Source organism: Schistosoma haematobium, chromosome ZW (assembly GCF_000699445.3).
Source record: "Schistosoma haematobium chromosome ZW, whole genome shotgun sequence".
NCBI classification, from domain to species: domain Eukaryota; kingdom Metazoa; phylum Platyhelminthes; class Trematoda; order Strigeidida; family Schistosomatidae; genus Schistosoma; species Schistosoma haematobium.
The window spans coordinates 25,646,608-25,661,164 of NC_067195.1; the positions used below are offsets into that span (position 1 = coordinate 25,646,608).

Consider the following 14,557-nt stretch of genomic DNA (forward strand, 5'->3'; position numbering starts at 1 on the left):
TTCACGTACCTAGGGGACCTGAGTTAGATTTTCTATTATCGGAATCAGCTTAGCTGACGTCCTTTGCATCTTTTTCAATGGTTCGCCGTCATGAAAGATGTGATTTTTTCAAGATGCACTTTTATTCCTAATAAGCTACCATGTACTAGACTTAAGGCAGGATGAAGACTCCAAAGGGTTTGACTTGTATTCAGAACAGATGAGTGCTAGGAGGTAAACGTCCATCACTACTCGTCTATATCAATGACTTCCGTTTCAAAAAGGGCAATGATTTAGTACTGATTGTGATTTTCCTTGCTTTCGTGTACTTGTTGATGAACACCGAATACATAGGAGCAGCTAATTCAGTGGTGGTAATATATAAAATAAAGATTGCATATAAGGATATAATACATGAAGAAAGAATTAGGTAGTATAAAGAAAGATATAAAGCAATCGTAATCTCATAGTTTAAGGGAAGACAGAGAGTGTACACTTCTACGTCATTGTGATCGATTCTGAGTCATGTCACCCAGAGTCTCCAATCATTCGTTACGATAGTCACACGAACTTCAACCAAGTAGTCTGCATCTACCAGTATGGTTAAGACTAGAAGCTAGTAACTTAAAGTACTGATGCCACGTTTTGGTTTGGCCGCCCCTAATTTTCTTCCAACCATCCCCAACACTAGTCAGTATTGCGCGCCGTGATTATCGGTGACCCAACCATCGCAGTTGGTGAAGATTTACCATCATTCCCTAATACCCTGAGTCTAACCTCACTGTTACTTACCCGATGATCCCATAACCGTAAAGATGTGAGAAATATTTATAAGGCATCTGTGGTCAAATACTAGTAGCTTACGAGTATCTTCTACTCTTAATGGCCACGTTTCGCAGCCGTAAAATAGAACAGAACGAACTGACGCGCAGTATACTCGTCCCCTAATTGATAGACGGATATCTCGCCTTCGCCAAACTACATACATGAACGCAACCCAAACATTCTGGCATTGTTGCTCAGTGCTACCAAAAGACTCTGCATTTTATCAGCATCGTCACCAAACAGAACTATATCATCTGCGTATTCTAAGTCGATAAGTGGACCTCCTGATAGGAGATCAGTGCCCGAAAATCCAGTCGACGAGAATGTTATTTCCATCAGTATGTCTATGATGAAGTTGAACAAAAATGGAAACAGTGGACAGCCTTGAAGGACACCACTTGGGGTTGCAAAAGCAGATGACACTTCGCCATAAGCTCTCACTCGATTAGTAGTGTTCGAGTAAAGAGCCTTCACAAGGTTTATGTACTTATGGGGCACGCCTTTCAATGACAGACACTGCCACAGAATCTCGCGGTCTACGGAGTCAGATGATGCTTTTAGGTCAAGAAAGAACACTATTGTCGGACGCCGATAAGCATGTCTGTGTTCTAGAACCTGACGAATGGTGAATCTGTGGTCGATGCAGCCACGACCAGGTCTGAAGTCAGCCTGATTTTCTCATGTTTGCAGTTCACGAGTCTTAGTTAGGCGTCCGATAATTATTGAGGCTAGTATTTGAGATGCTATATTAGTCAAACCAATCCCTCTATTGTTATCAGAGGATGATTTTGACCCTTTCTTATATATTGGGACGATAAGTGATTGTGACTAGTCAGATGGAATAACGTCTAACTCCCAGGTTTTAGCTAAAATATTAGTCAACCTAATAGCTAAAATCGGACCACCATCCTTAAAGACCTCTGGAGCCAATCCATCTGGACCAGCTGCTGTTCCTTGTTTCAGATTAACTATAGCTTTTTGAACTTCTGCTAGAGTTGGGGAACCTACTTCAATGTTCCATTCACACTGTCTGGGAACGGAGGGTAGTTGTAGAGTAGCTGAAGGCCAGCTGAACTGTTCTCTAAAATGTTCTGTCCACCGTTCTAAACATCTGGACTGGGAGCAGATGAGAGTATCGTCTTTTTCCGATATAATCTCACTTACACTTGACTTACTAGTTCCAGTTTCTTCTATTAGTCTGTAGAGCTGTCTTGTGTTCCCTATAGCCGCCGCCTTTTCCATCTCTTTTGCTTTCGTTGCCCACCACTGCTCACGGTCGTTCCTCAGACTTTTGGTTAACCTAGATCTGATTTGTTTTCGATCTTCATCGTGTTCAGAGCCTGATGGGATGGGTTCACGAGAATCCACTAGTGTATTAGACCTTGAAGAAATCCATTGGCTCTTCGTGACCCTGTGGTTTATATCATTAATAGACGTCACTTCTGTTTCCACAGCTGTTTGCATATCCTTCCAAGCAACATCTGGGTCAGCCTCGTTTTCAGAACTACCTAAGTGTGACCTCAGTTGTTCGTGGAACCTACTTTTGGTTTTCTCGTTACTCAACTCAGTTCTAATGGGTCTTTTTAATGTGGCTTTTTTGCGTCCAGTGAGGCGCAAGCAGATGCGTGCCCGTATTAGGGCATGGTCGGAGTCCAAGCAGGTACTCCAGAATGAGCGACAATCTTTTACCCACCCTCTCCAACGATGACTGATAGCAATATGGTCTATTTGAGTCCAATGTTGGTTTGTTGTAGGGGATCGCCATGTTAAACGATGTCTCTCCTTATGCTTAAAATTTGTGTTTGCTAAAAATAAACGATTGTCTGAGCACAGTTGCAGCAGACGATCACCATTACCTGTTCGCTGTGCCGGTATACTAAAATACCCACCTAAATGTCTTTCTGTTTGGTTTAAACTACCTATCTGGGCATTAAAGTCACCTGCCACGAGTACTATGTCTGAGCGTTTAGCTTTCTGAAGAAGTTCAGATAGCTTTCTGTAAAATTCATCTCTCACTTCATCTGAACTGCAGTCGGTGGGAGAGTAGGCAGAAACGACAAAAAGGCAACGACGTGTGTCCCTATCCTTCCGAGTCCTTACGGAGCCGTTTAGCCGAACAACACATCGGCGACTGTTGACGGGGATCCAATCTAACAGTGCTTGTTCCGCCCTCATGCTTAGTGCTATCCCTACTCCTGCCAGTCCACGAGAACTGGCCATCAGGTCACCAGATACACAGAGGGTGTATCTCGTCGGCTCTTCGTTTTGCAGAGGTGAGGTCAAGTAAATGACCACACTGGGATCCTGTATGCGTGTTTCGGAGACACAGCATACATCAATGGTACGAGATTCTAGGGTTTTAGCCAAGGAAGCCTGCTGACCGATTTGACATAGGGTGCGTGCGCTAAAGGCTCCAATGTGTAGTTTGGAGCGAGGTTTCAGTAGACCTGGGACAGTGTTTTGAGCACTAGAATCGTTGGCTATGGTGACACTTGAGGGGGAAGCCGAAAAAGGAAGTTTAGAGGTGAAAGTCGATGTAGGAGGAATGATAGAATTGAAGAGGGAGGTTGATTATGAATACAGTGGTCTTGAGTGCTGTTAGTGGTATCAGGGTAGTTATCACTTCCCAGTTGCCCACACCGTAGAACGGTCCTTCTGGAGGTACCTGAAAAGGAAATTGGATTAGAGGAGGTCATATTGATTTGAGAGTGTGACCGCAGTGCCCAAGGGACAACTGCTCGAAGTCGGTCACACACGACCTTTTTATGAGTAATTTTTGTGTTAGCTCCGTACTTGTTGAGACCTTACCGCCAGAGACAGATATCCGTGGGATAAGGCGAGGTGTGCATTTTTAGGGTCGACCTTTTCTAACCTCACCCCTCCTTGTGGGAAGGTAGCATCGCTGTCATGCTGGTTGTCTGAAGGAAACACCTTACTGCTGTCACACCTCTGTACAGTCAGCAGTACGACTTCGCCTTCGGACCTTAGGTTTGTTGTTTTTAATCTTACCGTTCTCCAATCGACCTGCCTGGCAATGTAGAACCTACAGGAACATATGTTCCAGCCAGTATAACACGGTTGGGTCATCACGAAAAGCAAGCTAAACCAGGGTCAGGTCCAACTATTGCACAGCACATTGTCGTTGCGTTCAGACATATTTAGATTCACTGGAGATAAATTTTATTAAAGTTGTAGTTGTCTTCAATCACGTTTAGTTTCCATTAAAACTGGGAAGAAAATTGAGCAATTAAGGAATTACTTAGCAAGTATGTCATAAATTCCCCAGACATTTTTCTGTGAGGAACGATAATCTCGTCAGCCGATATCCCATCTTTATTGAACCGTGTTTGAGCCTAAATAATGAAAAAAATTATCGATTTCTAGCACTAGTGACTTCGAAGTATGGTGTGATATATCGAACGATTCAAAAATGTGATCAACATTGTTTAGAGGAAAACAGCGATCAAGAGCAGAAAAAGCCAAGGCACAAGCTGAATAAACAGAAGTAAACAAACAAGTGAAGAGGAGCATCAGAACTGACAAACGTAAATATGTGGAAGATTTAGCAACGACGGCGGAAAAGGCTGCAAGAGAAGGAAACATGAGACTTTCGTGTCTATAGGTAACCCTCGTGCTATTGATAGAAGAAACCAGACAAGTAGTGAATAGGTCTTTATTTCGATCTTAGCGCGGTCACAGTGGAGCGTGGGATTATCTGTTCAGACAAACAAAGGCTCTCAACATTCAATATAAGATAATAGGGAATATAACGCTTATACAAAACAAGGAAGTGAATGAATACTTGAACAATACTGTTTTGGCATATACTTGGTTGTTTGGGGTCAACTCTTAACCAACCAACCTAAGCTGTTACATTAGCTTCCCCCTAGAATCGACTTCCGTAGGAACGTCGGTTCGATTAACGTAACTATCGAAAACACCTTAGTTCTATTTCTCATCCCAAGGGAAAATTATCAACTCCCTCACTGTTTGACTTACAATCAGTGACGACTGACGCTGTCAACGATAGTCCATGGATGTCTCTTCTTTACTAGCTTGTCATCTTATTTTGTAGCATGTGATTTCTTCTACAACTATCGACGACGGTCTGATGCGTGCTTTCAAGAGAAAGTGTAAGAATGTGGAATAAGAATATCTGAGGAAGTGCCGCGAGCGGGCTACCCAACACCATGTTGGTGAGGTACGATTTTTCCGTGCTCAGACCGGCTATCAGGTGTTTACTCACCTGCCTCTTGAGTCGCCCTCAAGTAAAAAGTAAAGAAGAATCTACTTCAAAGGTAATGGTGAAAATCAAGCAAACCTGAAGAACTGCTCCACTGCCTGCATAAAATAATAAGATACAAAATGGAAATACATAAATGTAATTGATAGTTGTTCGGTTCCATGTAAGTGCTTGGTCTCCAGAACGGATTGGTATTCTGGAAGAGAATAGACATAGTGTAGATATCTTGTGCACGAAAAACCATGAAAAAAATACTCTTTTGTAATGCATATATGTAAAAGAGCGAACTTGCTAGAAGTTGGACTCTTTAACAAAATCGATCAAACGCGTGACCTTGAGCCTGTGATGACCGCGTTTTACAACTAGGTGCGTAACCAAGGGTGCATCAGAATACTCCACGAAACGGAAAAGAATATACGGTTAAGAAGCAAAAAAACTGGGTAGAGTATGCGGATCAAGTACAGTTGTGTCAAATACCCTTTTCTTGTTTGATTTAGGTATGCATCCAAGTAACGAATTGGTTTGCACCTCAGAAGTGTGTAAGTCCTATTACTCATTAGTATTATGAGTGATTAATTGGTGTAAGGAAATATTGAAGTCACTTCCTCCGTGGTCTGATGTGGCTTAACGGCTAAGCACGCGGTCTAGCATTCAGGAGGGCAGAGGTTCGAGTGCGTGTGGGGCCTGCGTTTTTGTTCACCAGACCCACCTTCAATACGATGTTTGTTGCCCATAAGTCGCACACATATGAGAGAAAAAAATGACAAGAGGACAGATTGATATATCAAAGTGCCATATTGGAAAAGTATAAGTTCTTTGTTTACATGAATATTATCACTATAGAAAAAAAACTACAAGTTTAGTAAATTTCCATTTTACGTTATATTTAAACCAACGAATATATATATATATATATCAGTTATTGACATAAAATGTCTTTTTTATAACTCTAATGTTAAGTTCCAGGGCTTTGTATGGGCCACTAATAATAATTGGTTTAACGTTAGCATAGTCGTGATATTCATATTGTCAGTTCAATGTTATGATTACTAAACAGTTCCCTTATAAGTTGTTTAAAATTAGGTATGTGGAATCAATGCGGCTGACATAGTAACCTTACAGTAACGCACTGTACTATATCTTCACGGTTATTGATTCTTAAATGTCAGAAATTAAAAAAATCTGAATATTGCCAATAAAGATGGGTTATATGATCACACTAAAAAGCATGCTGCAGGGAAACTGGTTAAGTCATTACGTAAGTTTCCTAAACATGAAAAAAAAATGATGAGAACTTTAATAAGTACTTGACCATGGTTTAATCCAAAATGTTTTGTCCAGAAAACTACTTATTAATGGTAGTATTAATCGTATCAAGCTACTAAACATATTCTCAACCGAAAACTTTTAGAAGTAGTTCATATGGTATATATGTATAGCCAGTCTACGTGAAAAATGTATATAAATATATAAGAAGTACAGCCAACATAGTTAATTAACCAGAAAAAGAAATTATAAAACTCGCCTGGGTTGCTTTTTGAATTCGTTGTATTTGCCAGTGTTAGTTGTATGAGTTTGATTAAAATCCTCAGCCATCGTTTCGGAATACCTAGCTTATGTGTCCAGTATTTTAAAAAAAATATTTAACATAACACGTATATATCAAAGGTAAAAGGTCTGGGGAGTTGTCGGTGAGGCGGAATGAGGAAAAAAATTATTTTTAAGTAGATGCAGGGTGTGATTAGCTGAGTGGTTAGATTTTATCCTGCAGCCGAAACTGTCAACATCCTTGACTGACTAATTGGATGTGCCCAGCGAACCGTTTTAGTCATTTGTAAAGATTTATTATCTTTACATTTCGATTCCGTAATGGATTTGTCAGTTAAACGATCTAACAACACGTATGGTGGTTCATGATCTAGATAAGCCGGCTTTAGCCTATCAATACTTACTGTGTCGATGTTTCCATGTTTTTCTATCAGAAATATTTAGATTTTCTTGAGATGACTTTGAAAGGACCTTCAAATGGAGGACTGAGTGGTGCTTTTATTTTGTCACATCTTATCCAGACGTGAGTGCAATTGCTCACGAGTATTAATCGGCTTAATTTTAGACATGTGGTCCCGTAGTTGATCTACATAATTTTCTAAATTAAGTTTTTGACTGTTAGTATTAGGGTTAATAAATTCACCTGGTAGTCTCAGAGTTGTTCCGAAAACCAGTTCCGCAGCTGAACACTGTGCGTCAGTTTTGACAGATGTTCGTATTCCCAACATAACTAACGGTAGGAATTCTGTCCACTGATTGGGGTTTGAGTGAGATATAAGGGCGGTTTTTAGCTGACGGTGAAAACGTTCTACCATCCCATTAGCCTGAGAATGATATGCCGTGCAGCGTATCCTATTGGAGCCTAGAAGTTTAGACAAGTTACTAAATAGTTCGGATTCGAATTGCGCTCCTCTATCCGTCGTTATTGTTATGGGTGTACCAAAAATGGTTACCCAGTTCTGCATGAAAACTTTGGCTACTGTTTCCGCTGTGATGTCCGCTATCGGGATGGCTATAGGGAATCTGGTAAATCGATCTATGCATGTAAAAAGATAATTGAAACCGTTTGAACGTGGTAAAGGACCTACCAAGTCGATATGCACATGGGCAAAACGTGCATCTGGTTGCGAGAAAACACCTATGGGTGAATTTGTGTGACGATTAATCTTTGATTGTTGACATGCTGAACACTCTCTAACCCATTTGTGTACATCCTTCTGTAAATTCGGCCATATATATCTGGCATTGATTAGTTTTGTTGAAGCTTTTGCGCCAGGATGAGACAAAGAATGAAAGTTATTATATATCAGCTTTCGCATATTTTTGGGAACGAAAGGTCGCGGCATTGCCTTGGTCGTGTCACAATAAATTAGAATACCATCGATAAGTGATGGGAATTGTTTTAAATTAAGACTTGAATTGTTTGTTTTAAGTAGGTTTTGTAATTCTAGGTCCTGCTCTTGTTCGTGTCTCAACGTTTCGAAGTTTACTGTAGACTGCTGTAGCACGTTCATTTCTAGTCTGGATAAAGCATCTGCCGCCTGATTGTCCTGACCTTTGACATGTCGGATATCGCTTGTGAACTGTGATATATAGTCAAGGTGTCGGACTTCTCGAGGTGAGTATTTATCGGCTCTCGCTTTTAATGCATTCGCCAGTGGTTTGTGATCCGTAAAGACTATAAATTCCCTACCTTCTAACATGTGTCGGAAGTGTTTAATGGTTAGGTAGATTGCAAGAAGTTCTCGCCCGAAGGTAGAATACCTTGTTTCGGCTGGAGCGAGTCTTTTCGAGAAGAAAGCAATTGGTTTCCAGGCGTTTTTAACCAGTTGGTTAAGGGTACCGCCTACTGCTTTATCTGAAGCATCCACCATCAAAGCAAGTGGGGAAAGAGAATTCGGATATATCAACGTAGTTGCTTGAGCCAGTTTATCTTTAAGCTGTTTAATAGCTTCGACGGCGTCTGAAGACAGTTTGAATTCTTTTGGTTTTCCTTTAAGTGAATCTGTCAAAGGTTGCATTAATTGTGCACAACCTGGTATGAATCTACGATAAAAGTTAATTAGACCTAGAAAACTTCTCAGTTGTGTTAGAGAACTAGGTATGGGGTATTGTTTGATGGTATCCACTTCTTTTTTGATAGATTTAATCCCTTCTGGGCTTATTGTGTGACCGAGAAATTCTAAAGTTTGAACACCGAAAACACACTTACTTTGATGTATGTTTATTCCATGTTCATCCAGTCCTTTCAACACTGCTTGTACATGCTGTTCGTGTGATTGCAAATCGGGGCTGGCAATTAACAAGTCGTCTATATACCCCTGCGCAAATGGCATATCTCGAAGTAGGTTATCTATGAATCTTTGAAATGTCTGTGCCGCATTTCTCAGGCCGAATGGCATGCGTACAAACTCGAATAAGCCGAAGGGTGTTGTAATAGCTGTCTTGGGGATATCTTCATCAGCCACCGGGATATTGTGATATGCCCTGACTAAATCAATTTTAGTGAATATGTTCATACCCTGTAAACCGTTTGTGAAATCTTGGATATGAGGTATTGGGTACCTATCTGGTACGGTTTGACGGTTTAGGGCTCTGTAATCCCTGCACGGTCGCCAGTCACCTTCATTCTTCTTTGGGACCATATGCAAAGGGGATGCCCATTGACTATCAGAGGGACGGATAATACCCAATCGTAGCATATAATCAAACTCGGCCCTAGCGATTTTGAGCTTATCTGGCGCTAGTCTCCTGGGTTTTGCAAACACCGGTGCACCTTCAGTTTTGATGGTGTGACTTACTTTTAGTTTGTCTTTAGAAGGCTGTGGGTTTGGTTTAGTTAAGTTTGGAAATTCCGCGAGTATATCTTGGAATTTCGCTGTTGTTACTGGAGGAGTTTGAATCAAGTTAAGAGAGCTGATGTGACTTTCTTTGCCTTTTGTGTAATACGAAGTTTCTTTTAGTGTTAATCGCCGTTTCTTGGTGTCAACTAGAAATTCGTATCTCTCTAGAAAGTCCATCCCCAGTATTGCCAGATCTAAGTCGGCTACCGTGAAAACCCAAGGGAATTGCCTCCTGAACCCCAAATCTAGGGTTAAAGTTTTCTGCCCAAATGTCGCGATTTTAGTTTTATTTGCAGCTTGAAGTGTAATTGATGATGTTTCTCGACTAATCTCAGTTTTATTTTGAGGGATGATGCTGAGAGCAGCGCCAGTATCCACCAAGAAATTCAAGCCAGAGTTTCTGTCTCTAACATAAAACAAGCGACTGTTTAGGCGCCCCTCCTCAGTCGTCGCGACCTGGGGAGGGGTTACTCGTTTCCCGCTGCCTTAGGATTATGCTTAGGTCAGGCGCATGGTTGCATGCACTTGGTTGAGTTGACACCAAACTTCCAGTGGTACCAACAAAACTGCCCAGATTGTCTGGACATTTGTGACCTGTTTTGTGACTTGGATCGTGGTCGTTGTGGTGACCTGCTCCTGTTTCTATGACCCATTTGCATCCTGGTGACAGCCTCAGTGAGACTCTTAACACTCGCAATGAGTCCTTCTATTACGGGGTCTTTTGCTGATTCTACTTTTTGTGTGTGATTTATTGTGCCTGATCCAGTTGGAGGACCTCTTTCCATTATTCTGTCGGCTATACGCGCTAAATGAGATAATGAGGTTTCAGGATCCTGTGCATCCAAACAGTGTTGGACGTAGCATGGGAGAGCTTGTATCCATCCTTGTTTTAGGACTGCTTCACCCACTGTGTTATCACCCACTAAGACTTGGAGGTGACGTAAAAACTGTGACGGCGACCGATCACCTAGTGTTTCAACTTGAAAAAGTCTTTGAATTCTTTGACTATCTGATAATGATAAACGGTTCATTATCTCTCGTCTTAAGATGGTGTATGGTTGTGGTGATGGTGGACTTAAAATCAAGTCACGGACTTCTTTGGCGACTGAAGGAGGAAGGATAGAACACAAGTCTCTATAGCGAATCCCTTCAGATTTGATATTGTGTCTCGTGAAATAATGCTCTAGTTGAGCAAACCACAACTCAGGATCACAACGATCAAATTCTGGAAGTCGGGATTTCGTAGTCATAACAGTGTCTATCTCCACTGGTGACAAATCCTCCAGATTATGGGTTTCTATTGAGTCTGACATGAGGTATGTGACAAATATAGCAATAAAGTTAGCACAAAAAGTGGTTACTATAACACGAATAACTTAAGGTAATTAAAAAAAAGAAAAAACTATTTATATATCCAACTTAGTTTACGGATAATCAGGTCTACTTTTACGATTGAGTACAAAAAATATAATATTAATAACAAAAATGAGGTTAAATTTGTGTTCAAAAGGGCTCACCAATTTCGTGTCTATAGGTAACCCTCGTGCTATTGATAGAAGAAACCAGACAAGTAGTGAATAGGTCTTTATTTCGATCTTAGCGCGGTCACAGTGGAGCGTGGGATTATCTGTTCAGACAAACAAAGGCTCTCAACATTCAATATAAGATAATAGGGAATATAACGCTTATACAAAACAAGGAAGTGAATGAATACTTGAACAATACTGTTTTGGCATATACTTGGTTGTTTGGGGTCAACTCTTAACCAACCAACCTAAGCTGTTACAAGACAACTGTATGACACGACAGAGAAACTCACTGGAAATCGCCGCAAACCAGAACGACCAGTGAAAAGCAAAGAAGGCAAGGTAATCACCAACATTGAAGAGCAACAAAACAGGTGGATAAAACACTTCAAAGAACTCTTGAATCGACCAGCTCCACTGAACCCGCCCAACATCGAAGCAGCATCCACGGACCTCCCAATCAATGTTGGCCCACCAACAATTGAAGAAATCAGCATGGCAATCAGACAAATCAAGAGGGGCAAAGCAGCAGGACTGGACAACATTCCAGCAGAGGCCCTAAAAGCAGACGTAGCGGCAACTGCAAGGATACTCCACATTCTCTTCAATAAGATTTGGGATGAGAAACAAGTACCAAAAGACTGGAAAGAAGGACTCCTGATCAAAATACCAAAGAAAGGCGATCTCAGCAAGTGTGATAACTACAGGGGCATCACTCTTCTCTCAATACCGGGAAAGGTCTTCAACAGGGTATTGTTAAACAGGATGAAGGACTCTGTAGACGCCCAACTTCGTGATCAACAGGCAGGATTCCGTAAGGGTAAATCGTGTACAGATCAAATCGCAACTCTACGGATCATTGTGGAACAATCAACTGAATGGAAATCATCATTCTACATCAACTTCATTGACTACGAAAAGGCATTTGATAGCGTGGACAGAACAACATTATGGAAACTTCTTCGACACTACGGCGTGCCTCAGAAGATAGTCAATATCATACAGAACTCATATGATGGATTACACTGCAAAATCGTGCATGCAGGACAGTTGACAAAGTCGTTCGAAATGAAGACCAGTGTCAGGCAAGGCTGCTTACTCTCACACATTCTTTCTCTCCTGGTGATCGACTGGATCATGAAGACGTCAACATCTGGGGGAAGCTTGTGATATAATGGACATCTAGGATGCAGCTGGACGATCTAGACTTCACAGATGACCTGGCTGCTCTATCGCACACGCAACAACAAATGCAAGAAAAGACGAACAGTGTGGCAGCAGCCTCAGCAGCAGTAGGTCTCAATATACACAAAGAGAAAAGCAAGATTCTCCGATACAACACAGCATGCAACAATCCAGTCACACTTGACGGAGAAGTTTTGGAAGATGTAAAAATCTTTACATATTTGGGTAGCATCATTGATGAACAGGGTGGATCTGATGCAGATGTGAAGGCGCGGATCGGCAAAGCAAGAGCAGCATATTTACAACTGAGGAACATCTGGAACTCAAAGCAACTGTCAACCAACACCAAGGTCAGGATTTTCAATACAAATGTCAAGACAGTTATACTGTATGGGGCAGAAACCTGGAGAACTACGAAAGCCATCATCCAGAAGATGCAGGTGTTTGTTAATAATTGTCTACGCAAAATACTTCAGATCCATTGGCCGGACACTATTAGCAACAACGTACTGTGGGAGAGAAGAAGCCAGATCCCAGCGGAGGACGAAATCAGGAAGAAGCGTTGGAAGTGGATAGGACAAACATTGAGGAAAGCACCCAACTGCGTCACAAGACAAGCCCTCACACGGAATCCTCATGTACGGAGGAGAAGAGGGAGACCAAAGAACACATTACGCCGAGAAATGGAGACAGAAATGAGAAAAATGAACAAAAATTGGATAGAACTCGAAAGGGAGGTCGAGGACAGAATGGGTTGGAGAATGCTGGTCGGCGGCCTATGTCCCTTTGGGAGTAACAGGTGTAAGTAAGTAAGTAAGCATTATAAAATCCTATGACTAGCACTCATGAACAGTGTGAATGAACTATACCTACGTAATGTGTGCAGCCGCAAAATGCAATATTTATTTGTTAACGGCGGTATCTTCAGAAACTTTTGATCTTTGGTCGTACTCAAGTCTTTCCTTCGAACAGCCATGATTGTGTCGAGGTCGACGAAGTCCATTGAGTGCAGTGCAAAATTATGAAACAGGGAAACCTGGTATATCTGTGCAAAGTTTACAGTTGTTTATCATCGGCATAGAATAGGAGGAATTTGGCTAGCATCGTTACTCAGGACGAGAATTTAGTTATTTTCGGGACATTCAGATGAATATACTTGGATTTCAGTGTTAAAATTCACTACGTGCTTCAACCTAGTGAGATTTGCACCAGATGCCATCATTTTGTACAATTAGCTACTGAGTCCAGATAGCCACTCACTTCTGTAACAGGTATCAGATCTAATTCCATTTGAAAAATATTGGATCGTCCCATTTTGAAACTCTTGATTTAAATTTGATCTTTATGCTGGATGTATTTCAACTTTTATTTACTAATGCGCGTCATTATGGCCATACTGAGGCAATGAATACTGATCGAATTTCAGTTAACGACAGGGTAAGTCAATTTGTTTCCCGTTATTGTTTATAATCGTTTTCTGTTTTGTATTTTATGAAGTTTTAATTTAATGGCTTCATCACTATCACACCTTGAAGATAAGTACTCATTTTGACATCATTGCAGCTCCAGTTGACTATCGTTTCATTCGTGTGCCCAAAACATAGTTAATTAGCTAGGAAGTGGCAGAGCATTAAATAACATTACAGGTTACAATGCCGTGACTGTTATCATGTTGACTGTACATTCCAAACGGTGTTAGGAACAATTCCGAGTTGACTGCGCCAAGTCGTCTTTGCTCAAAGTGGCGAGATGTGTTTGCCTTAGATGAATCTTACATGTTGCTTCAGCTGATGTCTAAGATCTCTGTACTTATAAGCCCAAGATCACGCTCTGAATAGACAATCATTGTTATTGTAACTGCTTCACGTCAAATGAGGCAGAATGCTCATGACATGACATTTCGACAGGTTAAGTTTTAACCCATTGTCTAATGCTCATCTCCTCATTACTAAAAGGTCGCTTTTTATGGGCCTCCAGACCTTTGTGTTGAATGGACAGATCAGCGCTGATGAGATAATTTTATCTAAAATGTTGCTCATGAAAGTGAAGAAGTGGGGTGACCTAAGATTGCTCCTTATGAAGCTTCTGATATTAAGGCCTTCCATCTTGCGTGCACTCCATTCACCTTGGTTCGAAACATATTGTTCTCTAGGTAGTTTCTGAGCCAGGAAAAAAGTGGGTCAGTGGAACCCATGATCTCAACCTTTGTCACAGTGTGTATGTGTGGTAGTGTCAAAGGCTTTTGCGAAATCGAGCAATATTATATTAACAGGTATCTTTTGTTTTCAGAAAATCGTCCAACGTCCTCACACTACGAGTAGATTGGACGCAAGAGACTTGCGTTTCTTGAACCCATGTTGGGTTTCATGGAGGATGCTGTTCTTTTTCATGTATTCCTTCATTTGACC

The 14,557-nt window shown here is 41.2% G+C and overlaps 1 protein-coding gene across 1 annotated transcript in view; it reads right to left on the reverse strand.

Moving 5' to 3' along the window:
- Positions 1 to 71: 71 nt before the first annotated feature.
- Positions 72 to 14,557, reverse strand: part of OMA1 (metalloendopeptidase) — a 39,506-nt gene continuing 25,020 nt past the window's right edge. The window contains exon 2 of the mRNA XM_051210816.1: positions 72 to 278. The gene's annotated coding sequence lies outside the window, so the exon portion shown is untranslated. The remainder of the gene's footprint in view (positions 279 to 14,557) is intronic.